The sequence below is a fragment of the Haemaphysalis longicornis genome, unplaced genomic scaffold (genome assembly GCF_048455015.1).
Source record: "Haemaphysalis longicornis isolate Haplotype H1 unplaced genomic scaffold, Haemaphysalis longicornis Haplotype H1 scaffold_13, whole genome shotgun sequence".
Lineage (NCBI taxonomy): Eukaryota > Metazoa > Arthropoda > Arachnida > Ixodida > Ixodidae > Haemaphysalis > Haemaphysalis longicornis.
The window spans coordinates 28,429,148-28,447,033 of record NW_027526233.1 but is presented as its reverse complement, the minus strand read 5'-3'; the positions used below and the strand labels follow the sequence as shown (position 1 = coordinate 28,447,033).

At 48.3% G+C, this 17,886-nt stretch overlaps 1 pseudogene; it reads right to left on the bottom strand.

The window, feature by feature from the left end:
* Positions 1-2,499: 2,499 nt before the first annotated feature.
* On the bottom strand, positions 2,500-15,303 carry LOC144163756 (uncharacterized; annotated as a pseudogene).
* Positions 15,304-17,886: the final 2,583 nt, after the last annotated feature.

Here is a 17,886-nt window from a genome sequence, read left to right as displayed (position 1 = left end):
GGGGAGGTCTCGATACACGGCCTTTATTGCTTCACCGCCAAAACAAAAAAATGTCCACCGTGGCTGGCATCAGAATTTGAATTTCGGATCAGATGCAAAGAGCTAAACCCTTGCACATAAATGACAGTTTGAATTCCAATTGGAAAATACAATTTGTTCTCAATTATCAGCCGGCTATCCGGTTACTGCTCTCTGCCTGACGTAAACCTGCATATATTCTTGCAATTGAAAACTTCAAGAACGTTTTTGTTTTCTCATGTTCGGATTGCTAAATTCAAAGTGCGGCCTTTTGCTAGTTCATTTAATTACTCTGTACAGCGTTGTTCACAACCGAGTTTTAAAACAAGTACAGTGAATACTCGGAAATATGCAATTGGTTGCAATAAAATTACCCTGAGACAAGGTTGCGTATAAGAATCGAAAAATTGTACTGGTGTACAGAATGTATAAAATGTAGTCGGCCTCCGTTTAGCTAACAAGAGGCTGCCGAAGTTCTCTATTCTTGATGTGCGCGCCCGACACAGCCTGTAGGCACACAAGACGAGCGAGGATGAACGACAAGAGAATGACAAGGTGGCGTCTTCCACCGCCTGAGCCAGTTTTTTCAATCGCTGGCTTAATCGTCCTCTTGAAATACGCGTTGCTCCTCTTTCATGTGCTTCTTGGCCGTCCTTCAAGGGAACCGCTCAAAAACAACTGCCTATAATCGGCTGGGAGGCACTGACGTCACTCTCCAAACAACACACATTGGACCACTGCCAGGAACCATGGTGGAAGAGGACAAAGACGAGAAAGAACAAGTGGGCAGGAGGCAAGTAATTTCGAGAAGTTGGAGGAGAAAAAAAAATCCGGGCGCCTCACCCACTAACTTGAAATCTCTCGAGGGGCGAAGTCAGTGTATAGGGGTATATTTGGCGCCTTGGTGTTTTTTTTCCACGGAGACGAAACCGTTGGAAGGTAGATGTATGGAGCATTGCTATAAAAGTATCGCGTATTTGACACAGAAAGAGTTCTAGCACGAGGCGTTGGAAAACGAGTGTCCCGGTATTGTAGTACTGCGACTACATGAGTGACGACGATGACAGCAGTCGCAGACAGCCCGAGCCCCTGAGGGGCTTCGCCCCTAAAAGGGAAGCGGAAGACTGGAGATGGATCAAGAGAAAGAAAGCGAGGAGTATGGGGAGAGGGGCGTTCATTGTTAGAGGTGACCGAACAAGGTGGTACTAGAGATGCAGGTTTTCATGTAATTTCGAGGCGCGTGAAAAAAGACGGGTCTTTTACGGGTGTTATTTTTAGCAAAATACCAACAGTCCAAAAAGGCGATTGTACACATATCTACAAAATATTCGACATACTTCTTGAGGCAGAAGCATCACATGTCTTATCAAACACGAAAGGTGACCGTAGTTGCTGATGGCTATACGAAACCGAAATATGAAACGAATGAAACCAAAATACGGCCACTGTAAAAAAGCAAATGTAGACTATAGAAAAACATATTTAGGTTCGAATGGGCTTTGAACCCGGCAGGCCAAGAGCCTCATCCAATGGGGGAAATACAGCACTAACCCTGTACTGCGCCTGTATGGAGAGAGAATTTACTCAATGCAGCCACATTACAGTTGAACGTGATGGCACCGGAAACACGATGCTGAAGCGAACACGAATGTGATAATGGCTGGCTTTCACCTCGAAATCACTTTAAAGGCACTTTAAAGTATGTTTATTCCTTCCTTCGGTCATCTGCTGTTGAGCAAACAGTTGTAGTTCTAATCAGGAGAGCTGATACTATAAAAGAATGCTTGAGTTTGGGTGGCAGTAATCCATATATAGCTAGCGGATTGTATGGTTGGGTTTCGTGGACGCTGTGAAATCAGTCCAGCTGTCATTTGTTTCTCAAGTTTCAAAGAAAGGGCAAGGTGCAGTTCGTTTCTGTTTCGATGGTGAACTGGATGGCTGGTTAGAGCGAATTTAGCTGCGGCAGAAAGTTGTCTGATCTTGTTTCGTTGACCATACAAAAACATTCATGCACGTTCTGCGTCAACACCTTGGGCTTTTCGCGGGAAAATTACTAAGGGGTGCTTTCAATTTTTTTCTATTACCAGATTCAGTGTGGTTCTGGAAATAGAAGCCCTAATCGCACTTCCACTTGCTTGCTTGAAATATTCCTGCTTGTAGCAGAAATATGCGCTCTCCTGGCAAAACTGGAAAACAAGGCCGACGCTGAGGTGGGCCCTGGAGCTCAGGCTGCCGTCCTTCTCGAATGCTGTTGCAATGGTTGTGACAGCCAGGGAAACCGTACCGCAGGTTGAAAATATTACGACGTCAAAAATGGCGAGTCTCGCACCTCTGACGGTCGGCACGTCGTAAACAGGATCGACGGAGTTGGTGGCTGTAGCATCCCACGGGCCGCACAAAGGCGCGCCGAAGAACAGAGCTTACGCCGGTCAGCAAGAGAGCAGAACGTCGATTTATTGTCAAAGCCAGGCTCGCTTATATCTAGTTCGAACGTAAGAGAGGACGGGGGACGGCGGAGAGGAGCGGCGATAGGTGCCGACGCGACATAGTGAAAGATGCGCACGCAACCGTGCGGGCCACGCAATGGTGCCATCGGCGCAGAATATTAGGCAACACTTCATTCTCATTAAAATGGGAAAAACTCCACCGGTCGGCGTGTTCTCGTAGAACGGCTGAGGACTTGTTCGGGGCTTCTTGTAGTGTTGTTCGTGGGGGCTGATCTGGTCGTAGGTTGAGGTGGGGAGGTGACGCCAGGGACCCGTACCGGAGAGTTTGCGCACCGAGGCGTGTTGGTTGCCGGATCAACCTCCTCTGTCGTTGGCTGGCTGGATGTCAGTCATTGCTCGATCGCACCATCAGGCTGCTGCTGCTGCTGCTGCTCCACTGTACCGTTGCGCTGCAAGCGCACTTGATCGGCATGTCGCTGAGACAGTCCTCCCGAAGTTTCCACGGTAGCCATCCTGGACCCGGACGCAGTCTTTGCCCGTCCCGGTATCCACTTGTCACCGCAACCACAGTTCCGCACGTAAACACTGGTCTCTGATAGTAAGGTCCAGTCGTCTTGACCCTGCGACGGCTCTGCAAGAGTAGAAGGAAAACACGAGTCCAGCCGGGACCGCACTTGGTAACCGAGAAGCATCTCTGCTGGTGACGTTCCATTTTTCTCTTTAGTTCTCCGGTTGTTGAACAAGAGTCGCACTAGATTGTCCTCCATCTTCCCTCCTTTCATTTTTCGAAGCCCATCCTTTTTAGTTCGCACTACTCTTTCTGCAGCTCCCTTCGACTAGGGGTGGTAGGGGGCGCATCTTAAATGCACTTTGTTGTTGTTCTTTGCAAATGTCTCGAATTCGTGGCTGGTAAATTGTGGCCCATTATCAGAAACTAAGGTTCGTGGGACACCAAACCTGCTAAAAATAGTACGCAGGAAGTTTACCGTGGTTTCACTGTTAGCGTGCACCAGCGGTGTGGCTTCGACGCAATTTGTATGCGCGTCGAATGCCACCAGAATCATTTTTCCGGCCATTGGGCCCGCAAAATCCACGTGAACACGAGACCATCTCTCATTCGTCGCTGGTCAGCTGACTGGTGGCGCTGCTGTCGGCATCGTTAGGTTCTGGATGCAGGTTTGACACGAAGCAGATATTTTCTCTATATCTCTATTTAGCCCTGGCCACCAAAACAGCGAACGTGCAACAGCTTTCATAGCAGACGATCCCTGGTGCGTGTCATGCAGTAGACGCAACACTCGAGTACGAACCTCTTCCGGTACTACACAATTTCCCCAGCACAGTAGCTCATGCGCCACTGACAACTGCAGCTTCCGGTCAAAGTACGGCAGGACCGAATGGTGCAATGAGTCTTTTGTTTTAGGCCACCCGTTCAGTTTATAACGTTTAACCTCAGACAGGACAGGGTCAGTGGCAGTCAAAACCTTCAGCTCACGTGTTGTCACTCCACCTTCGTCCAGTGTTTCCAGGGACAGAACGTATTCGGCCAGTTCATCATCCGGGACAGGTTCCGGAACTCGCCGGGGTAGATGGCTCAGGGCGTCGGAGTTGAACATCTGCCTCTCTGGAGTGTACTGAAGCTTGTATTGGTAGGCGCCGAGGCAAAGTGCCCACCGTTGGATTCTGCGGCGGCCATCGTTGCTGTCTGGCGGTCTAGTCTCAGCAGGCCCACAAGTGGCTGGTGGTCGGTCACAAGCGTGAACTCTCGCCCTAGAAGGTAGTCACAAAATTTTGTTACGCCAAAAATGAGCGCCAGCACCTCTCGTTATAGTTGAGAATAGTTCCGCACAGCTTGTGTAAATGTTCTGGAACGGAATCCAATGGGTTTATAAACATTGCCTACTGTGCGGAACAGAGCTGCTCCGAAACCGTGGGGGGATGCGTCACATTCCAACTTCAACTCTTTGTTTGGATCGAAAGGCACGAGAACTTGTGCATCTTTAAGCCTTTTCTTGGCAGCTGTAAAAGCAGCTTCCTGCTGCTCCTTCCAGTTCCCGCGCGCATTCTTTTCCAGCAGCTGATATAAAGGGAAAAGCGTAGTTGACATGCTAGGCAGGAACTTCGCGTAAAACGTCAGCATTTCAAAAAACGAGCGCAGTTCGGTAACATTGCGCGGACTCGGTGCCTCAACAACAGCGTCGGCGTTCTTTTCTGTCGGGTGAAGACCATCTCGGTCGATTCGGTGCCCAAGAGACGTCACAGACGGTCTGCGCAATTCGCACTTATCAAGTCATAGCTTTGTTCCCCGTTCGCGGAAGCGCTGCAGGACGTTTCTTAGTCGCTCGCCATTATCACTCCTTCTCTCCCACACAAGGACATCGTCAAGATAAGGTTGCACGCCCGGCAGGCTTGCCAGCACCTCATCCATCTTTCCTTGAAAGATTGGCGGGGCAGATGCTATTCCGAACGGCAGCCTATTAAAGCAAAACAGGCCTCTGTGCGTCCCAAGGATTGTAATTTGCAGTTTCAAATTTAGCGGCGATGAAATATCCACCGCGATGGTCAGACGAAAGTTCCCAACACCGATCAGACCCGAGCAATTCAAGCCGGTAGCGAGCTGTTCGGGAAGCGCCTCCTCGCCGCGCACGAGTGCGTTGCGTTTGAGTCTGAATCGACTGCTTCAACGATATTTCCTTTTGTCTACACTGTTTGTGTTTTCTTTTTTTATCCTGAGGTTGAAAGTTTCCTGCAATATTTTTTTACGCTCACAACCAAGTGACCGCTGTCGATACACTTGGAATTTCCAGTGTAACAGCCAAAACCGCGGGTAAAGTTTAGTAACCACGATTAAACGTAATTGCGGGTACTTTCGCCATGTAACTAAGGTATTATACGGTCCATTCTATTGAGATAGTTCTAGCGAACCACCCAAATATGTACTTTGTTGATTGTTTCAGGGAGTTCCCGGAAATATGTTCGGGATACAATCGCCCCGCCAAAAGCCAATCGAGTTACCCAATTCACTGCAATCTCGCCGTACTTTCGAAACAATTTTTGTATGTCAGCGGCATTGTTAGCTTTTCCTATCTATGCAAAAGAACGCATGTCGTCCGCATACGCGAGGTTACTCATCTACCGTGCTTTGAACGCCAAACCGCGGGTGTTACAAGTCCTGAAAACGCCTACTAAACAAAGGTTTCCGTATAAGCGAAAAAGCAACGATTATATCGGAGGGTTCTGGTGTATGGAACTTTCCACCTCTATTGGCGCACTTAATCATGTATTCATCACGAGGCTTTTGACGTTTTTTGTCGCCTTACGTAATTATTTGGTAAGCCTTAAGTTGTTGAACAATAAATTCGAAGAAATAATGAGAGTTCTCCAAAAGTTTTTTTCTAGGTTTAAAGTAGTATGGCTACAACTTGTGCCACGCAATCACAAATTTCTAACCTGCTGTGAGCTAAGTTGACATTCTTTTGTTTCGATGTCGTCGTCAAACTTCAAGTTTGGGGCGTCACCGATACATCATCATCATCATCACCAGCCTATCTACGCCCACTGCAGGGCCAAGGCCTCTCCCATTATTTTCCAATTAGCCCGGTCCTGTGCCAAATGTGACCAATTTCTCCCCCTAAACTTCTTAATCTCATGTGCACATCTAACTTTCTACCGCACCCTGCTGCGCTTGCTTTTTCTAGGGATCCAATCTGTTACCCTAACTGACCACCGGTTATCTTGCCTGCGCAATACATGCCCTTCCCACGTCCATTTCTTCGTCTTAATTTCTACTAGTATGTCTTTAACAGGCGTTTGTTCCCTGACCCACTCCGCTGTCTTCTTGTCTCCTAATGTTACACCTATCATTTTCCGCGCCATGGCCATCTGAGTGGAACCGATACATCATGTACCAAATACTGAAAACGGCCCTCAAAAATCTTCATTTCTTTCTTGAAGTCAAAATTTGAAAGACTTTTGGAGAATATGCCCCTATAATTCTAACGTTCACTACATATTAAATATTTGTATTAAGAACGGAATGTTAGACTAAAAGATAGTGGCACTAGATCACTTTCATGCGCTTTCATAGAAGCGTATCAGCCCAAAACAACTTCTGCAGAGCTCAAGCCCACAGCACTCGAAGCGACTCGTATCTTATTCACACTGGTCGGTTGTGTGCTACAAGAGGACATCAGCAACTAAGTATCCCACGTAGGTGAGTTTCCCAATCAAACAAAGGGTGGTTCTGACCAGTGGGATAGGCATAAATATTTTTCGGGGGTGTTATAAGCCGCCGAAAAAAAAGACTCTTTTGAAATACAATACACCACGCACGGGGATGGGGAATGCCGAGCGAATAAATTTTCCTGGGAGTTCTGACGCCGAAACACACTTCCCCCCTGACTATTACCCTGGTGCTGAAGAAACATCGCTCGATGACGAGTGTGCTACACTCAAATCAGAAGAGGAGGCACAACAGTCGGAGGGGCCGCATATCGACTGTGTTTTTTTGGTCACTCGACCTAGCGGCAAAAGGTCTCAGCAATTTCCAGGCTCGGACGCCGCACCTAGAAGACGGCACTTTCGTCGGGATAGAGGCGTGCGTGGAGGCAACGTGTCACTGGACACCTTGCCTGTACAAGCACCTCCCACCATTTTGTCCGGAAAGCCTAACGGTCAGTAATATCCCCGGATAACGAAGAAGGAATGCGCGTAGTCGATCTAGGAGTCACAGCCACGTAGCTAGCTCCATGGTAAGCGCAGTAATTTTGCCTAGAGGCTCGCGTAAACACGCCCCCGACCAACCACGGGCGGTTCAAAACCAGTGAAGATTTCACCCGTGCGTAGTGCATTACTTCTGCTCAGTATAAACCCAACCGACAATAAATGACGTCGAGCCATTTTGTCGGGCCATTCGTCGCCTTTGGGCCATTCGTCGTTTGATGAGATCTGAGCCAAGGCTGAGCCCGGAAAACCTCGTTTACGTACCTGTTCGATACCTCCCCCCGTGACTTATACTCTTAACGCGTTTGTTGTAATGGTAATAAAAGATGCTCGTTCGAACAGTAGTGTTCAGAGCGGGGTGGAGGGTGAAGTTACCTTGCTTAGAACTGTTTTAACATGCGCAACAAGTGCCATACACATCGTGCAACTCTGCTTCAGCGCCTTTGGGGGAACATTCTTGTTTCGATGTACGTGACCTCGGTGGAGTGTTTCATTCACCGTTTTTTTCGTCCTGTTTGCCAGTAGGTGTACGACGCATGCTGCTGAGCCCAACAGTTGGGGCGTTAACGCTGGTGCCGTACTATCAGATGAGCTCATCTATTTCCACGGTGTCCGCGGCTTGTTTATGCTGCGCATGCGGCTGCTTATTGTTTGCTTGTTTTGCTTGTGTTCTGCGGTTTTGCTCGAATTGCATCGTAAAATGTTTGATTGTCGTCCTGAGTTGTAGGCCACATGTATGTAACATTTTTCTGTGTTTATCCCTTCAGCCTATTCGGAATAAATGTTTCTTGGATCGGAGCTGTAATGCGTGACCGGGAAGGTCGCTGCACTAAATGGGGACGTTCTCACACGCCGAAAGTACAGCTGACAATTACTTCAACAGGGCGTACAGCACGCGCGAAAACAAAGTTTCGCACCCTAGGAGGAACACAAAATACTGCGGCGCTGGTAAAAAAGTTCAGAGATTTCTTTTAGGCGCAAACAGAACGTTTGATGCAGGGAATGAAGAAGGAATTGCAGCCTTTTGCTACGACGCGCATCGTCATTCTGCAGCCATGAAGTTGCAGCCGCATAGGCGTAGCAATAACTTCAACCAACTTGGTTAAAGAAACTACAGCGCAGTTTCTTGAATATTCATTTGGAAGCAAAAAAAAAATTCGGTCGGCACCAGAATCCCGAGACGCTTGCCGCTGAATCTGTACACAAAGCAGCCGCGTCTGCGGATCGCCTCGAAAGCGCATCATTCCTATTTCATATTTGCCGCGCTTTCGAGGCGCTTTTTCAAAAAAAGTGCTACGAGTTGGGCTGCGCCTCCGCCAGATGGCGCCACGGGTCCCGCGACTAAGAGAAGACGCAGTGAAACGTCCCCCTCGCGAGGGGCACGATCAAATGCAGAGCATTTCTGGGGGCGCACGACGTTAAGTAGTTTGCGTTACGTTAATGTTGTTGCACTTGTGGCAACTGCTGACGAGAGAGCGCTAATCAGCAGTAATTGAATGAGTCAACGATATAAGGCGCGTTCGTAGCGTCCCATTCTGTGTCGGCTATGTGGCGCAGTGGGTAGAGCAAAATGTACATTGCGTTCCGCCCGCAGGGTCGAGGGATCGAAACCGGGCGCCGGATAGTATTTTTTTATATAGTAGGGAGGGGTGCGGTGCGGACTACGGACGTCAACGCGGGTGACATCGTGAGTTACTGAAATGCTCTGCATTTAAAAGATGCCGGTTTCTTTGCTTAATTGGCTGACATCTGATTGGTGCCTTCTGCAACCGCATCCCGGAGTTTTGTATCGGTTGAAGGTTTATGCCTCCTTCCGAAACGGTATAAACTGCCCGACCCTGCGAAACGAAGGGGTATTTCGGTTGTCCGTCTTGCCGTAGGTTACGGTAAGAGCAGTGCGGGGCCGATTGAATCCTTGCATGCGTATTCTTGAACCCCGTCTGATATATTCCAGATGTCCTATTTAGATTTATGTAAACTCGTACAAACATCGCCCACACTTTGGACTATGACTTTGCCCCGCCGTACCTTAAGGGGACGTCGTACAGGAAGGGTGGGGGGCGCACTTGAAGAACTCAAATTTACTGGTTCCGAGTCTTCAGTTTTTGATATCCGTAACAATCGAATTTTTTTATCACGGGTGTTATATATTTGTGTGACCTTCGTTAATTGAAAACTAAATATTGGGTAGTTGTGTTGCCTTAAGGGAAGTTTCATTTCTTATTTGTACGTTTCAGCGGCTTGGTATTTTATGCCGGTTACGGCTCATTTGTGGTACTAAGCAATATTTTAACTGCGGTTAAGGCGTTTTCGATCCACATTTTTTATCATTTGTTGGATCAATCCTGTTGAATCGTTGTCCAAGAGCTAGCTGAGCAAAGGCTAGCTTGGGTAAGCTGACGTGCTCGATTGTTTTTCTTAGGTGATAGATTGGTGTCCTTGGTGGTGATGCATATTAACAGGGTTACCAGTGCCCACAGCCGGGGGCATAGGCAGAAGAAACGACCGGACAAGGCGCTGAACTACAACTGATTTTTATACAGAAAATAGAGACATATAAACCTCGCACATCCACTAGCATGGACAATACAAGCCGAAGTCAAAACGTATCCTCTCGCTGTCGGCATGTTACAGACATTCAACCAGACAATCCCGGCAAGATGGGAAGCATCTCATGCTCGGGGCTGTGTCCCTACCTCCCTCGTAGTCGTTGTTGTCCGCCTCTAAGGGTTGCAGGCGCGAGCGACGGTGCAAGGTCGAACGCGTGGGAAGCGGCGGTACCCTGAAGGGCGCATTAAGGTCTTTATGGCAGCCTGCCGATCAACAACAGGCGGCCTTTGGAACATGTCGCCTGCGCGGAGATGAATTGTCTTGAGCCTGAGCTGGGCTGTGACGTTGTTTTGAACAGCGTGTTGCAAAGCACAGTACGAACGTGGGAAAGCGTGGGTCGGATGCTCAATGCGCTTTCCGTGGACATGGCGGCGGTTGCTTCGGGAGCCGCCTGCGCGCGCGTTTAGCCAGAGGGAAGGTTGTAAAACCAAGTGGCCCGACGCGCTACAGATAACGAGGTAGCAAGGGGCTGTCAGCCGTGCTATAACGGCGGCCGATTTGGGGTGGTGGTTCTGCCTTTGTTGGCGCGCGCACACAGTACGGAAGGGCGAAAATGTTTCGTCGGGAACGCGACGCCGCGGGGTCCGCGCGGCCCATGTGGTTTCTGCGGTGGATCACCAGTCAATGGCGGGAAGCCTCGAGGGCGCGCTGCATTCGTTAAGAGGAACGGATGCGGGTCGCCCCAGCTTGGTCGTGGCGGTCGAAGTTTGCACAAGGCGTTATTCGCCTAAACTGCGGGCGTGGGAATGGGCAACGCTGGCCGCGTGCGTAAGAGCTTGCCCCGGGTGCTTGCACGTATTTCCTCGGGTAGTTGAGGGTTGGTTGTATTGGTTTTGTTTGCTTTTTATCTTTTACTTTTTTTTGGTGAGAGGGAGTGACCAGCGTTTGAATGCTATGGGGGCGTTGCCCACCATGGTTTAGGCCCCGATTTCGTAATTCGTCCAATCAGGGCACCAGGTTATACCGATTGGCCTGTGTATCGGGGGTTGAGCCTATGTAACCCATCAAAACCACGGTACACGAGGTCTCGTGGTCGACTCCTTAAGGTTTCATGTGCTATTTACTGTCGGCATATTGCAGGGCTAGCCAGGTTCGGTAGGGAGGATCTCACCACTTGGGTATTCTTAGGTCAGGGTCCGTCGATGACGGGGGTATCACGTGCACAAAGGTTTAGCTGACTTAAGACTCTCACTTTATTTCTTACTTAGTTATGTCTATCCTCACTCCGTAAATCTTCTGTATATGTCTTCCGTGTAAACATACAGTTTTGTAAAAACCCTCCGTCAATCATCGTCTTCGTGTCATCAGTGCCGCAACCATGAGGCACCAAGGCAGATCATTTCATCTTCAACAACAACGAAAGAATTTAACATCTACTCCGTCGTACACACTCCACTGCGTATTCGCGTCTCCTCAGCCCCGTCAGCGTTTGGGCTGACGTCAGCGCAGTACAGTATCAAAACAAATAGGTAGGCGGCGCCCGGTTTCGATCCCACGACCCTCTGGCCGTAACGGCAGGTACGTGGCGCTCTTCCCACTGCGCTAGAAACTGAGACGGGAGCAGGGGCTACAAAAGCGCCTTATGTCCTTCACTGATTCAAACTACGTCAAGAAGCTACTGATACAACGAAGGCATGCGAAGCCGAACGTCAACGGATACGACGAACTGAAAACTAATGGGAACTTCAGTCGACCCCTTGGCTGCTTCGCATACTACTCAGGGTTCCCCTACGGGAAGATTGTGTAATTTTTGGGGGGGGAGAACGCAATCGGAGACTTGCTTGCACAGTTTTCATGGCGCAGCTCAATTTTAAGCCCTTCGATAACCTCGCATGTGGGCTATCCTTCTCTTTGGTGACGACTTTGCACTTATGTAACAAAGGAACGCCACCCCCTTACTACAATGTGAAGCCAAGCGTCCCGAAAGAACAGTTTGTTCGGCGAGGTATTGGTGTTCCCTGAGTCTCTCGTTCAAACATCTACCCGTCTGGGCAATATAAGTCTCACCACAGTTCAAAGGGAGAGAGTAAACAACGCTTTCGTTACACTGAACAAACTGCCCCCAGTGCTTCTCCAAGTGGGCCAGTTTTCCCTGCCTCCGTTATTTCTTGCCGGATACAGCATGGAACGTTTGCTGGAGTCAGAGAAAATGACGCCAACGCAAGTGTGCATACCAAACCTCTTGAGATTGTGCGTTATTGTGTGCATGTGTAGTACCACCCTAAATTTTCTTTTCTTGGTATTATCACCGGGCATTCCTGGTTGCCATATTCGACCTTCTTTTACACGGCACGAGACACTGACGTCAGCAAATGTCCCGGGAAGCCCACTGTCACAAAGCGAGTAACCTGGGCACTGAAACGTTTTTCTCCTGATCGTTCACAGGACTTTAAAAAGGACTTTTGAAGGCAAGATTTGATGACACACGGTTTTAAAGGGTTTGGTGTGGTTGGAGGAAAAAGGAAACAGACGTTTTGACGCTCGTTGCTCGTACATGCAACATACATGCACCCACATAAAATATATAAAGAAACATCACTAAATCGGCACTTTGGCTTCGCGCTTCAACCATAAAGGCTTCAGTAAGTCGCTAAAAATGGCCAAAATGTGTGGAATTGATGCGTCACAATTGTAGGATTCACGGTTTGAAACCGTGAGGTAGTTATCAAAATACATAATACCCCTTTTACTTTTAACTCCTCCAAGCACTCCCTTAATATACGATCATGAAAGGATAAAAACGTTTCACAATAATTAGCCGTGATGCATGAACCAATTCAGATGCCATTTTTGTATTTTTAATGAACAAATATTGTATTTTCCGAAAAATGAACTTAGATCTGTGGTGAAGTTGAAAAGCTCCGAAAAGTTAGAGTATGTCATCCTAGCAGAGTTCTGGAAGCCCACTACACCATGGTTGTCGACGTCGTTTTGAACGTAGTGTAAAAGCTCTTTGAAAAGAATGGAATAAAAAAGTTTCGTAATATCGACAGAAAACGGTATACCGACCTTTATTGTTCGTTTTTATATAATCTACTACTTCATAAGGGTTCTTGATTATGGAGTGTTCATCAACCGCTAAAAATCTTCAGTTCTTGGCGCAAGATCAGATGAAGCGGTATGGCAAGAACCCCTGGCATTGTTTTTGTAGCACGATCTAGTTTTTAGCAGTTCATCACCCCTTCATGATAAGGAACCTTTACGAAGTAGTAGAACTTTTTGTAACGAAAGCTACGCTACGCTACCTCGGACAGTTTTCGCGGAGGGCCGAGTATTGACCTCCACAGTTCGAGGTTAAACCGCACCTCCTTATGCAACCACCCGGCACGAAGCAGCAGCTGACGGGGGGGGGGAGATAGGAGTCGGGTTCGAGATACGCGAGGGAGGCACGGAGTCGTTCGCGGGACCCATGTGGCCACCTGGCGGGGCCCCGGCGCACAGCAGCGGGAAGATAGCGGGGCGATATAGGTAAAATGAAAGAATAATTTTAAAAACAAAAAATATTGCTTGTTTTAAAGGATACCTTGAGTAGTAAAATTAAAATTGCCTAAACTTTTAAATAGAAGGCTCAAGATTATAATAACCTTTGTAGGGTGCTATGCGTTGCGATTGCTTACTGTATTTTGCGGCCATTTTTTAAATGTGTATTGAAATTTAGTCAATTTTTTCTATTATTGCTACTGACAACAGTGCACAATTTCCATGTCAGATACAACGTCTCTCTAGATCTCGACTTTAGAGACTATGCGTTGCGATTGCTTACTGTATTTTGCGGCCATTTTTTAAAATGTGTATTGAAATTTAGTCAATTTTTTCCATTATTGCTACTGACAACAGTGCACAATTTCCATGTCAGATACGACGTCTCTCTATATCTCGACTTTAGAGACATGAAAGTAGCAAAATTAACAGCAGAGGTTGATACCTTTTCTTCTGCGACGGCTCCCAGAAAGTCCAAAGTGATGCTTGTATCTTTTTGCTGACGTCGTCCATCGTAAACACCAAAACGCACTGTAGTAAATCCAAATTTCTCTGACGAAGGTGGTGAACGTGGGCGTAGTTAAGAAAAAAACGTGTCTCGCAGTCGGCATCGAACCTTCGTCCTTCGCATCTTACCATGCAGGACCATCAGCATTTCACGATGGTAGGCAACTCCGTCTTCGTTCGCTTATGATAGAAACGTTTCTTAGGCGAGCGCTGTACCCCCCCCCCCCCACCACACACACACAGAAAAAAAAGAACCCGCGCCAACAATACAAAAATGCATGTTCCACGGTCACGGGCTTTTTCTAATCTAAGCACCCCGCCCCCACCCCCTCTCCCATTGCATAAACAATCTTGTTTTTGTCAGGCATGTCTTCACGGGTAGCAATCAAGCGGGCAGCTTGGATACAAAAGGATTTGACATAGGCCGGCAGTGACATCCCTTTAGCTTATTTTACTAAACCTGTCCTGCTGCTGAACCCTACATGGACTCTACAGGGGAACATGTAAAACAGTTTTGACCATGTCATTGTCAAGATTTTTCTAGCGATATTCGTCAAATATATATTGAGAATCGCCTACACGAAAGCTATGTCGCATCTAAAACCTCCCGAACACAGCAGTGAATTCAATAAACAAAAACAATACTGTAAGCAACAAAGTTGGCAATGCTCTGCCAGAAGCATCTGAAAGACGGTCACAAAAACGATCGCGCGGAAAGAAAAAGCGCTTCGCAATCTGCAGCAAAAAAAAAAATATGTGCAAAGGAAACAACCTCAGCAACTCGTCCGAGCAGGTTTCTTGGACGATATTGCTCCCACGTGGAACACCACATGGATACTGAGAAGACGGGATATAATCTCTGCTGATCTACCGAACCTTAAACGTAAAAATAAACTGCGCACAGTCACACACGGTGTCACGTGAGGGATGGGGAGGTTTTCTTGACCAGCCCAGAGAGATGGACGCAAGAAAGCCGTTGACATATTTAACGCCACAGCCATTTATTGCACTCTTGGAAAACCCCGAAAGGTACAAAAGTAATAATCAATTGCACACAAAATATTCAAACTCTCAAACCAAATATCCCGAAATAAAATTCAAAGCAAAACCCAAAAGTATCTACTATAAAGTTACAAAAAATTCTTTCATATACACTCCTTATATCGAGTCCTAGTAAATGTCTTACCCACCATAACCTCTAGTTGTGTCCTAAGAATATGTCCCTAATGGACTGGCCTACCCCGCAGTCGTCGGCGCTGATGTGTTGCACACTTGCGTGGCCGCGACTCGGTGGTAGCCGTCGTCGCCTCTTGTGTATACCGGCGTTCGATGCGCGCTGTCGTTCCTTCGACGTCGGTGCTCCGAGCGTCACGACCTGCTTCCTCGGTGGCAACCCCCTGGTAGCCGCTGCCGCTAGAGGCCCCAGGTAGTCTCGGCAGGAAACGAAGGTCGACGGAGCGTAGACGTTGGCCGCAGGTGCTCCACCGCTGCCCTTGGGGCCACGAATACATGGGTTCATGGTGCACCTAGTATGCCGCAGCGATGCGAAGTCTGGCAGCTCCCGCCAAGGTTTGGTAGGCTTGGTCGGTGGCTTAGCCGCGTCCACTGGCTCGTTCCTTGAAGGTCACGTGCACCTTCGCCTCCTGGTTTCTTGCTCCATGTGCGCCCGGCTTTTAACCCCTCTGGGCTTGATGGCGGCGCACTCTAATTGGCTTGTGGCGTTTTCGTGCCCATATATGGTAATCACACCACTTGCCTCCTGCGCGGCGTTCTCTCATCCACTGACCAGTGCACTTCCATATTTGACCATGATGCCTCGGGGTTTCGGCGCGGCGTTCGTTTATTGGCGCGCTGCTGGCACGCCGTTCAAATTGTCAGTTCTTTTTCGTTCTTTCGCCTTTTCGGAGGGTTTTGGTGCATTCCCTCTCAGGGTGTGCCCTGAAACATCACAACATTCCTCCCTCTGAGAGTTATTTCTAAAAAAACTATTATCTTTGCCCCCTATGTCTCTTTTTCGAACACCCTTCCTCATGGCTCATGAGTCCACTTCCCACCACCACTGATCAATTCCCACATCACAGTTTTCACTTCACACTTCATTTAACCTCCACCTTTTTAATACTTGTCTATAGTTCACTCCAGACCACAGAAGAAAAGACACCCGTTGTGTTCACAAAACTTTCACCACTTCTGTTGTCAACACCACACTTTCTCAGACACCATTCTATACAAACACTCCAATCTAGCACATGTACAAAATAATGCACTTCAATAAACCCTTATTCAAAAAACAATCCTGCCTTATCCGCGCAAAATAGCGCTTTTCCTCCTCCAGCTTCTCAATCTGTACTTCACTAATTCTTTTCTATCAACAGTGCATGCACTTACACCAACCTACTTATACAGTCTGTGTCCAAACGCATATTCGAAGTCAGGCACTTCCCTAAATCTCAAATTTGACAACTCTTACTCAACACGCACTTCTCAACCACATCACTTACATGTATGCTTCATAAATTCACAAGACCGTTGCGTTTTCGCCATACCCTATTTTGGCTTCACCTTATTACCCAAACTATTCGTCATCTTTATTAGCCCCCTTTCTGTACAGGTCAGCCCCGTACTTTCAATCGGGTTTGGTGACATATGGCTTCATCTTCTTCAACGTCTTCCATTCAGCACAATTAACTGCACTGTTCCCTCGGTTCCAATTACCATCAATGTTCACTTGTCTCACTGACCTATGACCAAAACCCTGTATCAAATCCTTTCCTATTTCCATATTTCTCTAGATTTCGCGTGACTCACACGTTCTCTTCGTTTTTGTCTTATTTGCGTGTATGCGCTTGCGTTGGTACTGTGGCAACTCCCGGAGGAGGACTCAATGACTATCTCGTCGTCGCTCACGCAATCTGGGCTGAGGTGCTGATTACAGAGCCAGTCGTTCCTCTTACAGGCCTTAGCTGATCGTCTGCGCATAATCTCAGTAGGGTGCGCTAACTATACGAACTTCCCATCTACCATATAACTGTTCGCACAGCTCCGCTCATGCGCTCGAACCTTCCTAAGATCCAAACACTTTTTTCCCCTCTGCTTCGCACGATAACAAAAACACGAGCACCTTTCCTCGCCCGCTTGCATCTCAGCCCCGGTACGTCGTGCTAGCAACTGCGTTTACCTAGGACCAAGCACTGTCCTGTGTCCAGCCTAAATTTCTCGAGTCGGGACTCTTCATCAACAACAAGTTGCACAGTCGGAGAGATAAAATGGTTAGGATAACCGAAGTCGATCTAGGAGAGCCAGAGCTACGCAGATAGCTTCACGCTAACCGGAGTACTGTTGCGTGAGGCTCGCGTAAACACGCTACCCACCAACCAGCGTGCGATAAAAACCAGCGAAGGTTGCAGCTGGGCATAGTGCTGTGGCGGCGTCACAGGCGGGTGCTGCAATAGCGATGGGAGCGACATGCGATGAGTGCAGGCAACGCGCCACCGGTGCTCAAGCAGCCACTAACGCCACTAGCTTGGAATCAAACAGGGCCCCAGATTCTGTGTGTAAGGCATAGCGTTCAGACGTGTCTCGGCTCTCCTCGTTGTCGCGTTCGTGGCATTCGAGATCCGGACGTGATGCAGCGGAGTCAAAGAGCAAGAATGGACCCTCCTCGCGACACCGGTGGCCATTCTGCGTCCTCCACTGCCTCTTCACATGGCACCTCCGCCTTCGCCTGTCATTTGTCCCCCTTCAGGGCTTAGCACCCCGACATGTGGCTGTTTCAAGCCGAGGCAGGTGTCGTAGTCAGCCGCATCACGTTGCAAGAGACCCGCCTCAACCATGTCCAACAGTCTCTACCTATTGAGGTCGTGGTAGAAGTTCGCGACATTCTCGCAAACCCACCTACCACGAACCCTTACGACACATTAAAGGCTTCCATCTTGAGCCGTACGAGACCTTCGAAATGGCAGCGTTTCCAGCGGCTGCTTTCTGCCGAGGAGTTTTGTGATCGTCTGCCTTCACAGCTCCTTCGCGAACTGCAAATCCGGCTCGGCGACACAGCTTCTGCCGCCGGCTCCCCCTTGCTGAAGGAACTGTTCCTGAAACGGCT